The 20362-nt window shown below is 32.5% G+C and overlaps 1 protein-coding gene across 1 annotated transcript in view; it reads right to left on the bottom strand.

Annotated features, from left to right (window-relative positions):
- Positions 1-20362, bottom strand: part of LOC128887127 (V-type proton ATPase 116 kDa subunit a 1-like) — a 76118-nt gene that overhangs the window by 37264 nt on the left and 18492 nt on the right. The gene's annotated exons all lie outside the window — the stretch shown is intronic.

A 20362-nucleotide genomic window follows, 5' to 3' on the forward strand; every position in this document is an offset into this window, starting at 1 on the left:
TTGTAGTCGATGGCAGCCTACGCGTATTAGGTCACTCCATAAGCTCATGCCACGTATTGTTCTGCTGCTATTAAAATTAATATGTGAAATATATCTTTTAGTATTATGAAAAAATATAATCACCCGCTCTATCTCTGCGATATTTTCCCATCTTTCAGGCAAAATCGTTATTCCATTGTTCTACAATTTCTGTAGTTGTTTCATTAAATATAAACACAACCTGATATTATTGTCAATAATAAAATGGTGATTTATGTACGATACCTTGTTTTATGACATAGTGTTGGATTTCCATAGTTATGGATTTTATGAAACTGCGTTGTATGATATTGTTAAATTTTTTATTTTTTTTCAAAATGAATATGAATTTTATAAGTCTCTTTCGTTGCGAAGAACTGTTGGCGGCATGGTATGGGTGACACACTTATTAATACAGCAAAGGCTTGTATAACGTGAAGCACACTTCCGCGTTACACGAGACTCGTGACTCATACAAGGGGAACACAAGTTAGAGAAAGAAAGAGGGAGGAAGGGAGATGGTTTCACGTGTAGTGGACACATTACCCAATAGACGAAAAGGACATCTGCCTAAGGTTCTCGTTAGAGGAGGGAGTCACTAAAATCAATGTTTCAAAAATTCATGAATGTTAGGTGATTGGGATGTATGATGAACTGAAACACGTAATCGATAATATCGATGTATAGTATAGCTTTGCTTAATCCCTAATAACCAATTCAAGAGGGTGATGCAATTACAAACTAATTACTAAACTAAGCGAATACGTTACTAATACATAATCAATAATCTTGGCACAATCTTTGCTGACAATAAGACGTTAAAATTACTCATTGGAAAGACTACGAACAACTAATTTAAAAGAGACTTATTCATCGTTCATATGTATAAAATAAAATTTTAAATCGATGATATTATTATTTGTTTATATACATTTTTTTTAATCAGGTTCAATCATCACAATAACTTCGATGTACGCTTTATAATTAATACAGTGTAATATAAAATTTATATTCATTGAAAACATGTTTTATTTCTAGTATTTCTTTACAATATACGTTTTCAGAACTTGGTTAACCATTACGGTGGTCATATCAATGTTTGAGATGTTGAGGTAAAACATGATCCAAAATAGGTCTGAAAACACTGTTTTAAACTTCTAATAATTCGTGGAGGCTTGCAAGGCTACTTTGCATTGTAGATTAGCACACTCAACTATTTAGGGCAGGTATGTCAAATTCATTTTGGCACGAGAGCCAATTTGCACTTTGCTACCATGTCGCGGGTCGCAGATGCACAATATTTTTAGAACACTCAACAATATCTTAGTCATTATCAGGTCATTTATCAATAATATAATTGCTATTTCACTTTTTTGAAGACACTTGAAATTGGTTTGTAAATACTAATCGTGAGATGTCAAGAAGTTACAATCTTGGTCAACAAGTTATTTTATTGTTCTTCATTATTTAAAAAAGCTGTTCACATAAAAATATATACATGTATTGTAAAACATAAATCTTAGGGTTATTTTAATCATTAAAGTTAATACAGCGATGTATACTTAATTATATTATTATTATTTTCACTACAGTGTTGAGAAGTTGTCGCGACTTTTATTTGAAAAACAGAGAAATAGGGAAAATGATTTACGTATAAATGTTTAATGACTACAAACATTAAGTTAATATAATATAATTTATATTTTTATATATGATTAAAAGTTTAATAGCTAAAAGCATAATGTTAATACAATATAATACATATAATACGACAAAATTCGGAAAATTTTTGTATATCCTCATATTTGCACCCTTAAACCTTAAACCTTTATCTTTAAGTCGAACTGAGGTAATTAGGTGTTTTGTTTCTCGTGAATCGCCCGGTATATCAACAGTGTATTAAGTTTAACACAGTATTAAAAAGTTGTTACGATTTTTGTCTGAGTAATATTTTATTCAGATAGTAGCTAACGAATAAGATGAACGTATGCCAATTATTCGTGACATTTATTCGGTTGAACATTAAACTCTTAGTGGTTCATCGTGAAATATTTCATTTTATAGTTCAAGTTTTTATTTTGATTTGATGGATAACGAAGGAACGTTTAATTTTTCTTCGATCGAAATTTTAATCTGAATGAAGATTTTTCACATATCTGACGAAAAGCTGCGTGAAAGTTATCTCCAACGCTTCGTGGAACCGCTCCCACCGTGTTAACCTTTTAACAGGTCATTAACACTTTAACTGCCGCGTGTGCTTTATTGACACACAGTAAGCTGAGTAAGCGATCCTTTTGCGCTCTGTGTTGCAATATGTCACACGACTAATATTAATGTTTACACTTATTGTGAGCGCGTGTGTATTTGTGTGTGTGCGTGTGAGAAAAATGAAAATTTTATGTTTATTTATGTATGGCATTTCGTAACTTCAGTTTGCTTATAAAGAATTAAAAAATATCGCGAATTATTTCAATTTCGTATTACACACTCGAAAATTTTGTGTTCCTGCGTATAAAAATCCATTGGTTAAAAGTTTTCTGTTGATTATTTGATCCAATTGAGTATAAGCTTAACTAAAGTTGAATGTGTTATCTGATTTCAAAAATAGTTCTGTGTTATAATAGTAAAAAGTTACAAATACATACAACATATTTTTCTCGTGATTCGTCAATGCGTTCTACTGGAATGAATCATTCAGTCAACGTGTCTAGCATCGTTTGATATTAATAAATGGGGAAGTTATTTATAGAAACGGTGACCTTATAATGTAATTCGATTAATCGATGATTCTTGTTTACTGGAAGAGTTAACTCATGATGCTCTCAAAATGAGAAAGAAAACTGGAATAGTTAATTGAACACGAAGAATCAGGGGAAAGCATGATGAGAGTTCACTTTTGATTTCGAAGATAATTCGAGGATAATGGATTTTGTAATTCTCAGGACGCACATAGTGCGAGCATTTTCCTCTATTTGCTTTTTCCATAACTTCTACAACTTTAACCAATGTCCGTACCGTGTCATAACTCGAAAGGGTTAAGAATTTATTTGTAAACTGCCGTGAGTTCAAGAATCTTAACAGTCACTCTTTTCTAAAGGAATGAAGGTTGTCTCCACTCACTTAAGCATTGGAATGTAGTTTAACCAACGCGAAACTCATTAATAACCGTAGTATGTTCGACATTTATTTATGTATCTTATCTACATATTTGTATTACAATGCATTATGTATTTTAACCCTCTATGAGTCCATGTAACATTTAGATCACATGCTAATATATCGAGGTTCAAATGATATTATGTTACCAAATAATTTCAGTTTTTTCACAACTTAACGTATACGTCTTAATTATACAGGGTGGACCATTTTAAATTCCCCAGTAGAATTTCTCGGAAACTATAAAAGTTAGCGAAAAATGTTTCGAACAAAAGTTGCTCAATTTCGAGAGGGAAATATTTTCATGACTTTGCCTTTGACTTTGGAGGTCACGTTCAAGGTCATTTAAAGGTCAACTTTGTTATTTTAAATAGGAACCTCCATTTTTTACCTCGGATTCGGAAAGAGCAGAAAATTCTACGTTCAGATAAGGTAGCATAATCGTGGTCCGGGTGACCTCCAAGATCATGTGGAGGTCAGTCTCATTTTTTTTTTCTTAATCTTTCCACCTGAATGATCAGGCAGCGGAACGTTTAGTAAAAAATGTTTTAGACAAAAATTCCTCAACTTCGAAGGGACCATATTCTCATGACCTTATCTTTGACCTTGTAGGTCATGTTCTTGATTTATAAATGACTTATGCATTCAACAAGATGGAAATATTTTTGAACAATTACTGTAACCAATTTATGTAATTAACAATTGATTAATTTGGAAAATAAATGTGAAATCAATATTGAATGAAAAATATTTTAATAATATATCGTCTTCATTATAGATCTTCATGAGATAAATGGGGTAAAACAGATACCAAAATGAAAAATTCGGTAGATCAATTTTTGTCTAAAATATTTTTCACTAAACATTACTGTTGCCCGATCATTCGGGTGGAAAGATTAGGAAAAAAAAATAAGACTGACCTCCACATGACCTTGAGGGTCACCCGGGCCACGACCACGCTACCTCATCTGAACGTAGAATTTTCCGCTCTTTCCGAATCCGAGATCAAAAATAGGGGTTTCTATTTAAAATAACAAAGTTGACCATTAAATGACCTTGAACGTGATCTCAAAGATCAAAGGCAAAGTGATAAGAATATTTCCCTCTCGAAATTGAGCAACTTTTGTTCGTAATATTTTTCGCTAACTCCTACAGTTTCCAAGAAATTCTACTGGGGAATTTAAAATGGTCCACTTTGTATAATACCTCTGATAACCAATAATAATATTGATGGTGGTTGGCGGCACCATCAACATGAAATATCAAACTAATCACTTGCAAGTTGTTTGCAGAGAAACAAATTCGGCTCATAGAAGGCTAATGTAATTTGAGTAGTAGACGAACGCTTTTTTAAATGATTTTGTTTTACGACGCATTGGTTCATCGACTGTTCGGTCATTGTCGACGAGTTTGACTGAATTTCTTTTTAATTAATAGAACTAGATTCTTTTCGGGGGTGTGGTTAATATTGCTATTGCTTCTCAAGTAGTGTTTAAGGGGGTATTATCGTCTAGAAGTTTGTTTTTTCAGTAATTTTTAGGAATTAATTTTGCGAAAACTATCAAACCTACAGTACCAGGGTTTTTTTTTATGTATAATAAAACACGTTTCAACGTAACAACACAAATTTTTGTGAAATACTTCATTGAAATCTATACAAGTTATGCGCTGTTATGCAGGTTGTGGCGTGAGACGCTCGTTCAATCGGGCGCACAGGTTGTGGCGGTTCTAATCGTCTGAGACAGAGAAACAAATTTTTTTTTCAATCTATATGAATGTAGTTATCGTCCGAACTAGAATTAAGTAAGTACTAAATTTTTTATCGAAACCGCAGCTGTTTGAAAATTAAGGTTTAATTTTCCCGGAAAATTGTCAAGTAAAATATGAGAGGAGGACTAAAATATTCAAGCTATCGGTATAATTCTAGTTCAGACCATAGGTGATGGTACTCTCAAAATGTGTGTAAAACCAGAAGTCAGTCAGTCCAATAGTTTTTGAGAAATGTCGTTTCGAGAAAAACGCATTTAAAGTTTGCTATATACATTTAGCACTAATACTGGTGAACAGCCTTTAAGCCTCTGTAACTATGAGAGCTGTACGAATTTCGAATAAATATTTTAGAGAGACTTTCTCAAAACCCCGAATGATAAGAAAATGCAAAACCATCGAATTTTTGAAGTTTCTAGACTGTAATACCCCCTTAATGTAATCTTGGTTGCATTATATTTTCCAGAGAAAATTCCACTTGGATAATTTTTGTTTCTTCTGTTCTCCACTAGTCTGGAACAGGAGACCTAACGCTTTGTTTTCCATTTTCTGGTAAATCGCGTAAACTTCAACATTTCGCCACCACCCCCTCCCCTTCCACCTAGCCTTCCACATGAAAATAAAGTTTACAGTATTTCAAGGCTAACAGTATTTTCCCCAATTCATTATGTTGATCACGTTCCATGAAATACGTGTGCATATTGTCCATGTATAAGTTGAATATCCATTAAGCAAAAACGTTGCGCAATGTAACCCTAACTGTTGGAATAGATAAGTGAATGGTAAATGTGAGCTAAGAAACCAGTTATTTGCTTCTGGATTTTATTTGTAGTGCTATGCAGGTACAAGGCGATCTTAAAATAGTGTATAATAAACCGTAATCCGTTGGTAGTCAGTCGTGACAGATTGTGCGTAACCTAATTAGTATTTCGTATTTATGGTAACTGACAGATGATCATCGGCATCGTAGCCTTGATATAGAGCAACAATGCTTTGCTTTCTACAACGTTACTCATTCAATAGAATTCAATATTATTCAATAGAATTCCTTGCTTTTGTAAAACGCAATTAAAATATTTAAAGAAATGTTAACAAGAAAATGAAGAAAAACAATTAATACAAAGATCTAGTAAATGTTAATCGAAAAACACAAGGAAACTGTGGTAATATTTCATGCTCTAATTCGTTAAAAATTAATCTTCCTAGCATCAATCTTGATCTTGGAGTATTATATTTCCGTTTTTGCCATTTCTGTTTATTTGAATTTTTGTACAATAAATTTTATAAAATTGTGATGTATGTATAATCCTACGTACAACCCACAGTAATGACTACTATCTCTTCTAATTAATCTGCTTGTTAATTTATTCCAAAGACAGGTTAGCGTTTGTATTAATTATACTTGTCGACATTGTCACCGTAATTTTGTTTATGATTAATTTCGTACAACCAGCTACAGTGACTATAATCTATTAAATTTGTATTAGTTACACTTGTTGATAATGTTATCCTAATATGTATTTATAATTTAGAATCATATCAGGGAGTTTTCTCTGCACTGTGCAATTACTTTAAGAGATTAAGACATAAAATACGTAAATAAAATACATCATTATTTATAACGTGTATAATGTGTGGAACGGTATTCATAAATAAAAATAATATGTACAGTGTAAAATCTTCTTTTCTTTCGTTATTCACCAATGAGTTCAGAGCCTCGTAAATATAAATATTTAAACACTTTTATTGTACATATGAAACAAAATTGTTAAATGAACCTTCTTATTGTCGTTTCCTCTTATTCGTATCATGCATTTATATTCTGTATTATGCCAAGCTAATTGAAAATGTATTACGTTTTACTGTTTAAGATACCTTTGTAAGTGCTCGTTCTGTAATCGTGACAATTACTCCTCGTTTCCTTATATTTCAAGGTTATAGGAGTGGTTTCCTTGTAGCTTCCAAAGAATATTTAAATTTACGACAAAAAAAACATACGACTGACGGCTGTGCTATTTCGTTCTGAACAACGTTCTTCTTTGTTTCTGCAATTTAGAATTTTTATGGATGCCACGTTGACATTTTCCAGTTTAGTTATCTATGAACACATATATTGACAGATGTTCCAAGAAAAGATTCCAGTAAAGTACTCGAAAAGAACCATTATTCGATACACGAGCACAGTAAATTAACGTTACGTTCTAGAAACTAGAAAATACAAAAGATTAACCAACGAGTATCTACTATGCACTAAATTGTATTGTCTAGTTCGTTTCAACTCGAAGAAACTATTTTATTTTTGAGTTTCATCTAAGCAAAAATTATGTAATTTATTGAAGACTCAAAAGTATAATAAAATTTTTATCGTGAAACCAATTATAATACACACTTTACAAAGAAGTTTATGTTTCTCTTTTACATGAAACTATCATTCATAACCTCAAGTATAACAGTTTACGTTTAGATCAAATTTTACACTAGAAATAAATCAATAAATGCCACTGTATACTGTAACTAAACATCACTGTTATTATTTAAATTCATATGAACGTTGTTGTTCTCTAATTTCATTTATCGAACCCAAAAGAAAGAAGTTTAGGTTTGAAAGTATAATAAATATAACAAAAATAAGGGTTCCGATTTGAAAAATGAAAGTTTACCTTTGAATAACCTCGGAGGTCAAGGTTAAGGTCAAATCTGAAGTTACAGAAAAACAGAACTAATTTCAAACCTTAAAATTCTGAGATACGAGGTAGGTCCACTATTGTGCGAAAGTCCTAGATATTATTCCTTAACGAAAAATAAAATACCAAATATTGAAAAAATCCTGTATTAACCGTTTGACTACGATGAGCGTATGTGTACGCCCTCGAAAATAGGCTCAGAGAAGTGTTTATGTTCGTTAAATCAATTTTTAAAAAAATATCAGCATATAGGGAATGATGGGACGAAACTTTTTTATATGTATACTTTATTTATAGAACACTTAGTTTTGAAAAGAAAAATTGAAAAGTTAGAAGTTCGTTGCAAAACTTGAATTTCAGGAAAAAGGTTCTCTAAGTTTTTAATTTTTATCTCTGAAACTAAACGTCTTACGAATAAACTATACATATAAAAAAGTTTCGTTTTTCTATTCTCTATAAGGCGATATTTTTATTAAAATTCACACCTCTACGCCTCTTAGAATTTTTAGCAAAACTCGTTCCGCAGTTAAAGGGTTAATTGCAACTCGTTAACATAGCACACTCCTCAACAATCTTTCTCGAGCCAGTATCCGAGACCACCTGTTAATAAACTTTCCGACACTAGATTAATAATGATAGCATCGATACGAGTAGAGGAACATTAACTTTTTAATGTTAGTAACTGACACTACGAGTATTAGACTTAGCAGAAAAACATCTGCCAAACATCTGGGAAGCTTAAGTGATACTCACCCGACAAAATACTCTAAGAAATAACAAAGAAACTCGGTCCAACGATATAATCATCCAATAATACTCCTTTTTTTTGTTAATAAATCGTTTACAGTTACATTAATTACTTCTAAGTTACCATCGACTCGATTAAAACTATCGTGTTGCAGGTTTCAGGTAATTTTGTGCAAAATAGTCCAAGGGGTCAATGAATACGTACAGAGTTTTTAATGCAGTGATAATTTATAACTGATTTAAAAAAAGTAATTTTAGTCAATTTATAATATAATTACACATGATAAGAGCAATTTTTTCGTGCCATTCAAGGCAACAGAGTGGCCACCTTAAATGGAACACCCTGTGTATATCTCTTTTCGTATTTCTTTCAATATTTCGAAAACAAGGATAAAAATGTTCTTGGTATCGCAAAAATTTCCTGAGTCTCTCCTGGTTGAATTTATTTCATTGTTGGTTATATCTTATTTACACAACATTAGCGAACAAAAGAGTGCAGCGTTCACTGAGAGTTTCTAAAAACGGATGCATTCTCCTTAAAATTGACTTAAATGTCAGTTGTAAGACACGTACCGAATTGAGCAAGCGCGCCATTGGCGAACGACCTACGCCGACTACTTGCACGAAATGCTTAAGTAGTAGGAGCCTTGGACGACAATCAGCAGCTGAGTGACCCTAATAATTGCACGGACCATCTGTCGGACATAGCCACATCCAGGAATGTTCCGAGACTCGTATTAAATCACATGTGCAAAATCTAGAGACGTGGGGTCCGTTCGAGATGAAATGGGATTTTACCACCATCATTCATCGCCACTGTGGTCTGAAAGCGGCGTTTCGTGGCCAAAATTCAATTTTTCCATGTGAATATTTAGTTTAATTAATTTTTGTTTGCAACGGAAAGGGAACCCTTGAAAGCTTCGAAAACCAAACATATTATGCCTCGCGGATAATTCTTTGATCGGAAATAACGTTTTCGAGAAAATCACGAAGTTAAAGGAGAAACTAATTTATTCAATTACTCGTCACAGAACATTAAACTACAGATTAGCAGTGCCGAATTTACCATAAGGCTAAAAATTGTATGAAAACTTCTCAGTGAAAACGTTTGCTGATCATGTAAAATAATTTGGCAATTCGTAATGTGCGCTTAAGAATACATCGATTCTCGAAGAATTCGAATATGTACCGTCGAAAGCTGTACAGATTTACATCGATCTACAATGTTAAATGAAATATTATCCTCTCTGATCTCTTTATTTATAGAAAACGATTTATTGAGATCTTTAGATTTTAACGATTTAATAATGGATTTTGCAAACATAAAATGTAGAAGAAAACTACTTCATTAAATATAAATAAATATATATTATATATTATATAATATTTATAATATATCCAATAGTATATTGTATATCCAATCACTTATTCAAAGGAGCCTCTACTATTTTATTAGTCCCACAGGCCTCTTCAAACGTAAATCCGGCACTGCAGATCAATATTACGTTTTATATATGTAAATAGGTATATTTCAACCATCGTAAGTCGAGTGTCATTACAGTAAATTACATGCTTTATAAGTTGTATTATGTAATACGACGTGATTTCTGTTTGCACATTTTGTAACGAAATGGTTCCGAGTGTAAAGGTGAACACTTTAATGACCGGTAGCGATTGGATATATGTATAATTAAATTCGGTAACATTTTTTGTTTTGACAACAATTTTTATTTCTTCGTTAATTGAAAAATCATAAATACACATGGTACAATGGTACATGGTATCATTGTACATGTGGTACAATTTAATGATTTGTACAACTTCTATGAATTCCGAAATTTGAAATGACATGCACATATCACTCAAATTCAACAGTTTCAATGCATAGTATAATTTGCAAGACGCGTGCGACATGCGTAATTGCGTACAATGTTCAAATCGAATTCTTGAATTATTTAATTAACCCGTAAAAATAGGATTCTCAGTTTTATCTGATAAATCGTCTATAAACATTATTATTTGTACAATATGAGTATTTGGTAGAATTGTAGTAACTTGTATAACATGAATGAATTCAATAACACTCTTTATTTCGGAAACATTAATTTCATCTATATAGTTAGAATAGTTTCTCAATTAATATTTACATAATATTTTATAATTTATATAATGACGGAAGCATTAAATGTTATGTCAATAATAGATAACAAAGTATTGGTATAGTGTTAATTATGTAATAGTGACGTAAGTATTTTTTAATCCATATAAAAATAGTACACGTTTAAAACAATTTAAACTTTGAGGAAAGTCTTAAGACTGTCCAGAAAAAGGAGCATGTTTATAAATTTTTTGAGAACAAACAGAGAATTTCCTGATAATATGTTTAAGGCTATTTGAAAGAATACTTCTTAGTCCATATGTCGCAATTTTTTAACCGACTTCGAAAAGGAGGTGGTTACTCAATTCGACATGTATATATTTTTTTTCCCGTATTTAAAAGTATCTTAAATTGAGAAAGTTACGACGTTATCACTGTTTACATGAAAATTAAATAATCAAGCATTTTTTAATAATATATTAAATTGTCTAAGTGCTATCGAGCCGAATTAAAAAAAAAAAAATAATTTTGAGCAAAATGATCCACACCATTCAAATTGCATATAAAATATATTTTTTACCGTCGGAATTGAAAGAGATGTTCAGAGGTGGTCTGCTTTAGGCGTGACATCCTGTATAAATTCTCTAACGAAGTTGTAAGATAAAAGTTAACTTCACTTTTTACTCGCATAGTGGAAATTCACGTAATGGTTACCGCACAAGTGATGGTACAGTAACTGAAGGTGATAAACGATGGTATAGCAACCGCTGTAGCAGACAGGTGTGTATGTATATGTATACACGGATGGAGGTCAATTTCTCTCTACTTTCAATAAGAAATTCTCCATAGAACGAGAAGTGGCTCTTCGTAAATGAAGTCTAACATTCGAGTGGCCAGTATAAACTTCCATTCGCGTGGACAGATTTATCGTTCATGGTCCACGAGACCAAAGGCAAACAATTATAACCATAAATAAACTTTGCCACCGCGATGCGTGCAATCTATCTATACAGCATTCGTATAGCGTGCGGATCCTCTTTATCTTCCTCGCACGCTGATCTCGTTTGCCTCTTGAGATAAAACAGCGGAGTAGGTGTAGCCTTGAAACGAGTGTTTCGTTGGCACGTCTAACGTTTTATGAATAATCAAAATTTGCAGAACCGATAGCGAAGCAATAATCACTTGAGGTAACCTGCCACGTACGTGCACAAGAGAAGATGGCCATAGATTGCTTAGAGAATCTTTTATAGGAAGCTGAATAAACGAGATAAAAACAAGTCAGAAATGAAGAAAGCTGAATCAAATTTAATAAAAAAAAGAAGAAAACTTTTGAAAACAGATGAAAATTGAAGAAATCACGAGAAAATTGAACAAAACTCGAGAAAACTTTACCGTATCAAAAAAAAAAAAAAAAAAAAAAATGAATGAAACTGGTGAAAACTGGAGAAATTTCAGAAAGTTAAATAAACATAAAGATAATTGTATAAAATTGGGGACAACTGAATAAAACAGAACAAAACTTAACAAAGCACACGAAAATTGAACATTTTTTAGGACAATTGATCAAGATTGAAGAAAACTACGCTATACTAAAGAAAAGTGGACAAACGTGATAAAAACTAAAGAGACCTCAAGAAAACTTAAGAAAACTGACGAAAGCGAAACCAAACAAAATAAAACGAAACGAAACACTGAATAAAACTATAGTTTTACAGAAGCCAAATATAACGTGGATTATAGACAGGTAAAAATAAAAGAATCGAATATATTCCATACGATTCGTGTTTGATTAGAAAATAAAACCCTGAAGCACTTTTTGATAAACCCTTTATTTCATTTAAGTTGTGATCTTTTTACTTTAATTATGACACAAATGAGTTTAACCGTGGAAACTCTTCTTCGTTCAAATCATATTATTTTGAACACGTAGTTGGTGAACTCAAATTTAATCCGCTGCACGTAACATTTGTATTTCGATTTAGCATACACACAACGGCGCGCAATCAGTTTACTGTTCCACTTTTCGTTGCTACAGAACAATCTATGCGCACGAGATAAGATCTGCAAGGACACGTTTATTAGAGATTATCGTAACTCTAATTTTATGCTTATATATCATACAATTTTAAAATGTAATTAAGTTATATAATTGAATTACAGCGTAATTAATGGGATATTCTAGTCTAGAGCATAAATTTCTAGTGCTTTTCGAGGATTTTTTTTCTTAATCTAGCAGGAATTTTTATTACGGATTTTGCACACATATTTAGTCACATTTCAAGAATATATACAATTTTTTTCAGATAAAAATAATCGAAATTAAACGTAATACAGCGACAAGTGATATTATTCAGTCATTCCTGAAAAAAAGTGCGTTCATGGTTGCCACGATTCCAGTCGTTTAGCTTATCCGAAATGAAGAAATCAAGAAACATCTTTATTAATATTAAGTGTCGCTTTGGCTCGAATCAGAATAATTCTGAAATATTGAGAATTCAAACAATGGCTGCACTTTACAGTTTGAATGTCGATTTTTAGTATTTTTTTGTTTTTAGCATATAAAAAAAAATATATTTAGAATAATCAGATTTTAAAAACAGTGGTTCGGGCGATAAAGGCACATGTGGTGAAGTTTCACTCCAAATTTGAAAACATTCGGTTAACTAGAACTCGAGATATCATGGCAACCATTTCAAAAAATATGGTTACAAGGAAATAGCGTTTAATGTTTTTCATACCAAATACGTATACTTACGATTACAATTAAAAACCTGATCCTTGCTTACTTGCTTGTTGGAAATAAGTGTCACTTTTGCACATTTTACACATTACCAACGAAGAAATTGTAGTCAAAACTACAAAGAAATTTAAAATGCAGTATCTAAACGAACTGGAGGTGACAACTTCATTGCGGACACCATTCTTTTTAGACGTCCTTAACTTTGAAAAGTAACTTTGTTACTTTTCAAATTCAATCAAATCCTTTGGAAGATATATTTCTAAAGATCTACACTTTCAGAAAAAGGCAATATAAAAAGAAGCGATATTTTGAAAGTTCTAGAGTAGAATACCCCTTTAAGAGATCATTACATTGATCGTAATGTACATTTTCAAGAAAGGAAAATTTTTAAATGAGGACCCATTAAACGCACATTACTGGTTAAAAATGTGTACTTTTCGAGCTGTGCTCCGCTCTTATCACGAGCGAACCGAGCGGTATGTAGAACGCAGCAGAATATCGAACGGAAGTTCATGAACGTTCACGGTCATAAGAGAAGAAAGAGAACGAGTAAAAGTATCGACAAACAGACTATATTGCGTGCCACGGTAACACAGGGGCATCGAACTTTTACTTTTAACTGAATATTGCACGTGACTAACTTCCAGCAAAATGACTGCAACGACAAATCGATCCAATCGACCAAGGATATCACTAGGTCTACCGAAAGGGAATGTGTGGTTTCCAGCACGTATCCTATAACTTGGAAACTTTTCAATTGAAAGATAAGGCGAAATGTTTTGTACTTTACGTAAAAAGAGTGCGACTATTTAAAATCGAAGATGAACTTAACGACTTTAATGGCTCCATCTTTTAACGCAGCGATGCCATGTTAAACGATACGAACTTTTCTGCAATCAGCAGAGATCCTTTCATCAGGTAATGGCTGACTGCTCGGACGAATTTCCGTTATTATCTGTTTAGTGAGTTTAACCACTAAATTAATTTAATTTAACTACTAACACAGTGGTTAAATTAAGTAAGTTAATATTGGTCATATGAAATATTAGTGTTAACCTCATTGATTTTTATATTTAAACATACACAATAAATAATTAGAGAGAACATACCATTTATAAATGCAGACATATATATATTTGTGTTTATACACAACAAAGTGATTTGGATACACGATTAATTAAACTGAAAGTATTTCCCATAAAATATTACTGTGCTACGTTCCATTGACAATCTTTACATTATTCCTTCCTTCTCTTTTCTTCGCTTTGTTTACAATCTTTCTTTCATTATTTATATTTAACTATACTTCTGTGTTCTGCACTCCATAAATCTTGTTTCAATATTCCTTACCATTTCAACAAAAAGAATTCTAAAACATCGGCTATTTTTCCGTCGTTCAAACCTGTACACCCCCTTAAACTTTCATATTGCGTTACGCGGATGTGGAGAAAGTAAATATGGTATCCATCATGGTGTATGTCGCTAAAGTATGAGATAAGCAGTGAGTTTGTACAAAAAGATTTTTTAATCCTATCAAATTAAGAAAAAAGACAATCTGCAGCTTATAGCAAAAGTAGGACACATTTTGGCATTGAAAGGCCTCATTCCGTTTCACGGATTCTTCATAACAGAGTAAGATAGTGATTATTTTTATAATAAACACACGATTGGCCTATTAATCGGTATTCGTAAACTAGATTTGTAATCTGTAATTATAAATCACGCTGACATGGAAATGTAAACTTTATACATATATATATATAGTATATCATGGAATGTACTCAATGCTTAATCGTTTTTTAATCTTTCATTTTCACGTGTTCCGTTATTAGGAACAATCGTTTACACGTAACTTTTGACGTGTTACTGTAACAGTCTATCCTTCAACCTCAACGGAATAGTAGGCATAATTGAGGTCTATTTCCCATCCATTATCAAATCATTACGTCACTTCCTACCGGAACGCATTTGAAGATTTCTTCTTGTTTTCATTAGTTCCGTTCGCTTTCCTTCAGTATTGGGACGTTTTCTTCAGTTTTCTCCAGTATTGTTCAGTTTACTTCAGCTTTGACTAGTTTTCTTCAAATTCCTTCAGTTTTCATCAATTCTGTTGACTTTTCTTTAGTTGTCTGTAGTTTTCGCAAGAATTGTAGAGATCTCTTTTTGATTGTTAAGAACAATCGTTTGTATATGACCTTTACATGTCACTGCAACAGTCTCTCCTTCAACCTCGACGGAATAGCAAGTATAATTCAGGTCTATTTTCCACTCGTTATCAAATCATTACGTCACTTCCTAGCGGAACGCGTTTCGCACAGACGTACATACCTACTGGACAAATAGATCACACAGTGCCATGCACGTCTCCTAAAATCCCACCGTATACACTAATCAGCCCTGTTTCAGCCATTAAGTCGTCTTTCCTCTGTATCTGGTGCCTGACTCATTATTTGCTTGGGTTAGGCAGCAAGGAAATAAACTCCGGTAAACTACAGTGTTTCGAGGGATATATGTATGCCACGGAAAATTTGCAACATGTGGATGTTTGAAAGGATGGCACGAGTGTTGACCTCGCTGGTTTGGAAGAATGTCTTATTCTAACGATTTGTCCCCATAGTTTGAGTTTTCTGCAATTTAAAAATGAATGCAAGTTCTCCTAACTTTGTACTTGGCAATTCTCTACGAAAGGAAAGTAGACACGACGAGTGACTTGAAGATTATTCCTTCAAAGTTTTTCCACGATAGTCGCCGACTTCTTACATTCTTTACTAGAGCAATTTAAAAATAAAGTTCAAGCTTCTTTAGGATTAAACTTTTCGATTATCTAATAGAAAAGAACAGAAACTTGAACATATTGTTACAAAGTTTTGTCACGAAAGTTCCGAATCGTTCACCAATATTTTGTTAATCGACAAATTGCACTTTTGCTAAAGAATAAATAATTGTGTGATTGATCTTCGATTATTTACACGTCTTTGGATCCACTCTATGGCCATCTTATTAGATTTGCAAATTGAATTAGTTGTAGTATCGCATTTATACTATTTCTCGTCATTTGAAGTAATAAGCAATCGTGGCTAATAACCAGTTAGATACAGTTGAAACCCTAATTTTATTTTTGAAAGAGTACTACAAAACTTTTGAAATGATATTTTAGAAAAAAAAATTCGTATGTTTTTTATTCAGAAACGTATCGATTAAAAATAGATAAATACAACAAATTACATTATTAACCAACATCACTTCTCCTGCTCCTGATCGATTATTTAGAAATATTTCGTCTGTCATTTCTATATTAAATGTATAATCACTTTATTATATGATTTATAATCATTGTCTCCCAATTATTTTTAATCTTTAAGAAAGCAAGTACATTTAGCCGATAAAAATCATTCCTTAGGCTTGGAAATGATATGCAATGATCGAAGAGAGAAATACATTAAACTGTAGCCTTTTGTACACGACAATTTCGTGCTATTACCATTTTAGAGAAAAATAATTATTTTCAAAAAATAATTCGTATGTTCTTAAATGAATAATAGTAATAGTAGTGACGTAAAAATACTCAAATCTCAAAATTTTTCATAATTTTACTAAAACGAATTAAAATATTAAACGATCGATAAATTAGTGTAGCTAATAATTAAATATGAAAGAGCTTTTCAAAAGTTACAAAATGATATACAACAATTGTATATAAAGTAATTTTAATGACTTCAACAAATTGCACAAACTGAAACAATATAAAAAACGCACGAACATTTGGTTCACCCTAATAGCGAGTCCCAGTTATTTCACAAACAATGACGACAAATGTGCTTGTAAGAATTCAGGAGAAAATGGAAAACGCAACAATAACCACTCAGGCACGTGTTTCTGGTAACAGGAGAGTAATTATACTTCCGCGCCAGAAAAATCGAGCGCTCCTTGAAACGCGAAGGAAAATATACTTCTTATACAGAGTCGAAGTTCTGGCTCCAAAAAATATTTTGACAAGGTATATTTAGATCCCCTCCCCTATAGTGTGCGAGTACATGAATCTGACATATTCATGGGGACGTCTTCATAAATTTGCAACCACCTTGGAACAATATCCACTGGTTCTTCTTTCCTTATGATACATACCTAAAGGAATGGTCAAAATTTAACATGTATAAACATTTTGGAACTGTAAATGCTTCGAAGTGTGAAATGTATTTCGAAACACAAATACACTTTCAAACAAAAATTTTGTTTATAAATTCTGACGAGTACAAGCTTTCGCTTAAGGGGTTGAATTACTATACCTTTACAATTCCGAAAAGTAAAAAAATGTTTGTTTCTAGAAGTAATGGCGTGAATCCTTGAAAATTATATGAAAAAATTGCAATTGAAAAACATATGGTAAATAAACCGCACTAACAAGCTCTTATATGTATATAAACAATAGATATGTTAAATTATTAGAATTATTTTGAGATTAATCCCAAATTAAAAATTAAAATCAATTATCATAAAATTCTAATTAGGACTGAAACATCTTTGTCATACTTTTGCATTTATGTTGTCTTTAAAAAACTTTACTCCACCTTCTGGTTTCTCTTTAGAATTTAATTTGGTTATAGTGTTTATTGTTTTTAAACATCATTTATTTGAACAATTCCCAAAGAAGGTTGCATCGACCTACCATACCGTTGTAACTCGAAATATATCATTTAGAGCTCGCTAAGATTATTTGATTTCACAAATTTTTTTTTTTTTTAAATAAATTGTCGAACATATAAATATTATTTGAAATTGCTCGAATACGAGTAAGAACGATAAGAATCATATAGTATTGTTCAACAATCAATGAGACGTGGTTGTGAAGCTTCCCTCCTTGCTCGAGAAGCCCACTTCGAACACTTCCTCCAATATTTAGCTTTAGACAGCTATAACTATGTTTGTATAACATTTGTTATCAATTCAGTTAGTACAACGCGCCAATAAAGCGTTGTCAACCCATTTGTCAACACCTTGCGGTATATCAATCTCATAAAAGGGTAGCAATGTTCCAGTTACAGTGTTCTGAGAAATACGAAAGCGAAAGAAATGGATGTATACAGTCGACTTAAGAAAGAAATTAAAAAAAGAATTAAAGAATTAGAGGGAAAGCCTTCAAAACATTTTCAAATAATTTAATAATTAAATAAACAAAAATGTCTAATCAACATAAGAGAGTTCTGCAAGGGTATTAACAGATTACTAAAGTTATTAAGCAAAATGTTCGTAAGATAGTAAAGTCATGTAAAGATAAATGCTCGAAGAAAAAAGAACCAAAACATGTCGAATTGAGTAACCACCTCCTTTTCGAAGTCGGTTAAATATATAGGTGAACTGTACGAGGTATTACAAACCGAATGAAATAATTAATTCCGAGTGAAATAATTAAAAGATTATACGAAAGATATTCGAGAAGAGTCGACGCTATCGCGAAGACAAAAGGAGTGTTATATATTAAATTCTCCTTTGAATTTATACTATCTTTATCTCATTTCGAAGAGTATACTGCGCAATAATATCGCAATGTGCAATGTGCAATAATTGTACTCCTTTCTTAGCTGTAAAAATGTAAACGATGTAATGTATAGGTGCCTAAAAACTTTTCCACAGTACTGTATATGAATATGAATTATCAATGAATTCACAACGCAGGAAGAAATATTATGATCTTGTCATTTTTTGACGGTCAATTAATCATTCCGTGTCAGTGAATCATCTTGTATATCTTACGAGCTCCTGCGAGTTTATTTTGATAAGGTGAAAACGAACAGAATGCATTTCTCAAAACTGTACGCCACAAAGGAAGTAGATTAATTATCCTCGGTTCTAATATTTCAAAAATAAATACCTTTTATGCGGAACTCCTTGAACTTGTTATCGGGTTTCGTGACACAGGACTGTTCCGCGGTAAAATCAATCGCGTGCACATAATTCCACAATAGTGAGAAATGGGACAAATGTAATGAACACGCGACGAGAACGAACCTTTTAAACTGGGTACAATTTTCTATGACATCTGGAACAAGGTAAGGCTAAACGAGCGTTTGCACGTGCTGACAAGTATACCATTTGCAACAAACTACGTTGGTGAACTTGACGATTTAACATTTAGCCCTTTATACAGGGTGTCCCAAAACTCGGGGAGGAGCCGGAAATGGGGGGTAGCTGAGACGATTCTGAACAACAATTTCCTTTGCAAAAATGTCGGATGGTGCTTCGTTAAGGAGATATTAAGCGAAAACCCCGACCAATCAGAGCGCGCATAGACCGTTGGAGCGGCCGCGGTAGCGAAGGCTACGCGCTAGGTCGATGCTTCGATGCACGTCGAGTCACTTGTTCGCGTGCAAGCGCGGTCACCAGCGCGTAGCCTACGCTACCGCGGCCGCTCCAACGGTCTATGCGCGCTCTGATTGGTCGGGGTTTTCGCTTAATATCTCCTTAACGAAGCCCCATCCGACATTTTTGCAAAGGAAATTGTTGTTCAGAATCGTCTCAGCTACCCCCCATTTCCGGCTCCTCCCCGAGTTTTGGGACACCCTGTATACTAAGATTTCTTCCTATAGGTATTTTCTTTTTTAATCTAGATTAACATCGCATAACTCCTAGATTATTTATATTATAATATTTATAATTTCTTAGAAAACATGTTAATTATGTAAAAAAAATATTTCATTGATTTCGGATGAATATCTCAAAGATTGCTGTGTGAAATGAATTGAAAAAATGACCAAATATATTTTCAAACATACCTAAAATATTCACAACGTTGAACAAAAGTAAGAACAATTTTTCCCTCTAAAAAAGAAATTTGAAAGGAATAAAAATATAATAATAATATAATAATAAAATATTAACTATAATTCTATCCTAACATTCGAATAATAAGCGACACGGAATTTTAAAGTTATGACAATAACTTTGAGATTGGTGATCAAATTTTTTGTCTATCGTGCAAACCAATAATTTTACCAACGATTTTTGAAAATGATATTGGAAGGTTTCAAAAAATGATAACGATACAGCGTTTCGATGCAGCGACAAAACGATTGCTTCTTCGACGACAATAATCATTGTTTTATTTAGAGCATTTGGCAGGCGTTAGAAGTATAATTTTATTTTTTAACGTCTTGA

This window comes from Hylaeus anthracinus, unplaced genomic scaffold (genome assembly GCF_026225885.1).
Source record: "Hylaeus anthracinus isolate JK02 unplaced genomic scaffold, UHH_iyHylAnth1.0_haploid 0, whole genome shotgun sequence".
In the NCBI taxonomy this organism is placed as follows: Eukaryota; Metazoa; Arthropoda; class Insecta; order Hymenoptera; family Colletidae; genus Hylaeus; species Hylaeus anthracinus.